We start from the raw sequence: 4275 nt of genomic DNA, 5'->3' as shown, positions 1-4275 counted from the left end.
TACTACACAATGAAGGACATCGAATGGACTAAACCCAGTGATGGGAACAACTTTTAATTTGTTATTGAGCTGACATGGGGCAAAATGTAATGGTAATCGATTTTCTGGGATGTAAAAATAACATTTTGTGGTAGCTAATTAAGTTATCACCTGTGGTCACATAGTACTGTGCCTACTATAGGGAAAAGCTCTAGGTGATTGAATAGACAAAGAGTAATTTGAAGAAAATGAAGAATTATGTGATCATGGTTGGAGGCTGTGGGGGTAAGTCTATATGTTTGATTAAAAAAAGGAAGAGAACAAAATAATCTGATCCTTAAATTCTCATGTCAATCACAGAAACAGAATCATTATACTAAAATGATATACTTCTTATAGCCATAAGATTGAAATCACTGAAAGGAAAAATCAGTGCTAGATTTTTCATTTGATAAATTAGAATATTAACTAAATTCATATCCCTTCTAGAATTCTGACATGGAAGTTTTAAAAAGTCAATATATGAATTAGAATAAAAATATATGTGCAGATTCAAGAAATACACTAATGATTTTATATTACAGATTTGATTGAACAGCCTGAACTCAGCCATGAGCTCATTTCCAAATGGTTCCTACTCAGCTTTGCTTTTTTGAGCATCTCCTGCAACATTCATTGGGCTGGGCTGGGAACATAGCAAAGAAAAATGTAGAATTGCCATTCAATGACATCTCAACATCTCCTTGTGCATAGCAATCTTTATTTTATTTTTAAGAACTGAATTCAGTGAATCACTAGGAGAAAGCAGAGGGTGTTGACGTAAATCTTTTCTTTGATTTTTCTCTTTTGGATTTGTGTTCTGTCCTGTTGACTCTGTTGTAGTAGTAGCTGTAGGGACAAGGAACAATAACTATATTTTTTTTCCCTTGGGACTCCTGGGTGGCTTAGTCAGGTAAGCATCTGTTGATTTTGACTCAGGTCATGATCTCAGGGACATCAGATTCAGCCCCATATTGGCCTCTGTGCTCAACGCAGCAGAATCTGCTTGGGACTGTCTCCCTCCCTGTCCTTCTGCCCCTCCACCCACTCTTTCTCCCTCTTTCTCTCTCTAAAATAAATACGTAAAATCTTGTATTTTCTTCCTGTCTTTTGGTAGTCGTTTGCACTTCTGCCTAATACTGTTGACCTGTCAGTTCCTCTGTGCTGCTGACATCCAAAAGCTGGTGATACTGTGTTGTGTATTTGCTGGATTTTACAAGACTTTTCAGACTCCATGTCCATGCAGATACCTGGTGTGAAGGATCCGGTCAAGCTGCAGCTTCACCCTCCATAGCATCCCCGGTGTGTGCTCCCCCTCACATCACAGGCTCTAGGTACAGTGCTTTCCCCCTATAGTGGATAGTCCTTTTGAAAAATTGAAGACATTCTGATGTCTTGATATCTCTGATAGATTCTTTTCAATCTACATGAACCCGTGTAATTTTACTACATCAGATGAGAAAAATATTGCTTGTTGCCATACATAAATGTTTCTGCTTTACTCTATATAACTTCTATTTATGTATCTTACAGATATCGAGATGAGAGACAGAATAAATTGTAACTCAGAGTGTCAGACAGGAGGGGGGAGGAAAAGATTCCTATTCCTTGACAAGATGTCTTGATCTTTTCTGGTTACCTTTATACAGACAAGGGAAAGAGGGCAGGTGGTGAGAAGTCATCAGTTCTCTTGGACTGACACTGCTTGGAAATCTGAAATCATTGATGGTCTTTCAGATTAGAAAGTGAAGCATATCTCATTTCATAGCTCTGAGCTAACTACACACCTGTTTCTATACTATTCTTTAGCAAGAAGAATTAGGAATAGTTACAAAGTAAAGAAGGCAACCATATATTTCAAGTTTTTGAATACAAGTAAACATTTCCATCACCCAATTCCAGAGGTAAACAAAATCTTTTGTTCACCACGTTCTGAAGAGTTAAAATAGAGAATGAGTTTTCACTCATAAAATGTAGCAGAAATTTATGTATTTTAACATCTTTTTTTAAAAAAGATTTTATTTATTTATTTGACACAGAGACAGCCAGTGAGAGAGACAGCCAGTGAGAGAGAAACAAGCAGAGGGAGTGGGAGAGGAAAAAGCAGGCTCCCAGCAGAGGAGCCTGATGTGGGGCTCGATTCCAGGACTCTGGGATCACACCCTGAGCCAAAGGCAGACACTTAACGACTGAGCCACCCAGGCACCCCTATGTATTTTAATATCTTAAGGACCATTTTGATGATGGATTTTGAAGATATTGGTTAAAGAAACAAAAACAGTGTTAGATTAGAATGAATTTACCCTTATAGGTGTAAAACATTCTGCAGTTCTTCAGATGACTCAGTTTTTAGGTGTATGCAAGTTTGGTGCCCAAAGGACATTGAACGGACAGAAATCACATGGTATTTGAAGATATTGGGATTTAGAGATATTGTATTCTGGATTAAAAAAGAGCTTGAAATGCTGGATATATTTTAGTGAATTAATTAAAAAATGTTGCCTAATTATATTCTCTGAGAGGTACTAGAATGAATTTCCTTAGCCAAGATTTTAAGGAAGAGATTTCCAAGAGAAGCACAGGTTTCAAAAAATGTGTCCATGAATGTTACAGTAAGGAGTTCCATTTGAAATGGGGCTCTCTGATTTTAGTGTGGCTGGATAGATTACAGACATCAGAATCCAGGTATAAGAAACCCAGGAAAGTTTTAAAACGAAGTAAAGTTGATGTGATTAACATTTGACTACAAGGACAGACACACTAATCCAATCTCCAAGAGTAGCCTAACCTTAGAAATCTCTGAGAGAATTTAATTAATCATGAATCTATAGAAAAGAAATTCTTAGGCCACCCTCTAAGGAATTATTTGCCTTATATATCAAATTAACAACTGTATTAATTTTATTATTATGAGTATTATTATATTTTATTATATAAGATAGTTAAAGGCCTGACTTGATATATTACATTACAGAGTCACAATGCTTCCTTCAATTCATGTATCTGAGTCATGGCATATTTCCAAGTCCTGAAATGAAGAGAAATAACTCTGCTCAAAAGCCGCATGTCATCCTTTCTTCAAGGCTTTTCCAAAAGGACAAAGATCTTACATTTATTTATCTGCTTAATTAAGATTTGGGGAAAGGAAACATATACAGAATTGTTATGAATTATTGGACATTGAGTCTAATCTAGCATTAATTCTTGGGAATCCGGAACTACATTGGGGTCCACTGGTGTGAATGGAACTTGTGAGTCTCAAGAGATAAACTGAATTTACATAAGTACTACATGATTGGCACCGGTGAATTCAAAGCTCCATGGTGGTAACTTTTCTAGATCTTAAGTTCATAATTAAAATTGATATACTCTCAATTGGCAAAAACTATAATAAGTTTCTTGAGTTGTGGATAAGATTTGTATTTATAGGAAGAATGTTATTGATATTACTCTTCTTTTAAAAATAGTTAACTGGGCACCTGGGTGGCTCAGTTGGTTAGGTGTCTGCCTTCGGATCAGGTCATGAACCCAGGGTCCTGGTATTGAGTTCCGAGTTGGGCTCCCTGCTCTGCCCCTCCTCCCTCTGCCCCTCCTCCTACTCGTTCTCTCAATCTGTCTCGCCCTCGCTCTCAAATAAATAAAATCTTTAAAAAAAGGAAAAAGAAAAATAGTTAACCAACGGCCATATTTCATTTCTAAAAGAATTGCTCGAATATTCAGAGCTATATGAAAGATTGATTCTGTCATGCCTCTTTTCTAGTTCTATAGTGGATCCAGTGAAAAATCTTATAGTTTTGGGAAAATGACATGTGTTTATCATAAGCTTGCTCAAATTTTAACCCTAATTGGAATATGTGTCAGAGAAAATAATATACTTCATCAAATTATTTCATTCTCCTCCTGAGTACATAGAAAGATTGCTTTGCCCCATGTTGCTTATATCCAGGCTGGATCATGTGGCTTGGTTTTGACCAACTGAGGGAAGAAAGGAAGCACAATATGTTTGGGCCTGAATGTAAAACAGCCATTACAATCTGTCACACTATTTTCTCTGCATGGCTAGAAGTAAAGTACTCCAAAAATGGTGGGGCACATGATGGAAGAACTTCGGGTCCCTGAGTATGTCAGTGGGAATATAGCTACCCAAGAAATCCACCAGATTTCTTGTTTGAGCCGGAAATGTATCTTTATCATGTAAAGTCCCTGGAATTTGGGGGTGTTTGTTATATTAGCATATGCTGACACATGTAGGCGTAC

Source organism: Ursus maritimus, unplaced genomic scaffold (assembly GCF_017311325.1).
Source record: "Ursus maritimus isolate PB19 unplaced genomic scaffold, ASM1731132v1 scaffold_29, whole genome shotgun sequence".
NCBI classification, from domain to species: Eukaryota; Metazoa; Chordata; class Mammalia; order Carnivora; family Ursidae; genus Ursus; species Ursus maritimus.
This window is presented reverse-complemented; position numbering follows the sequence as displayed.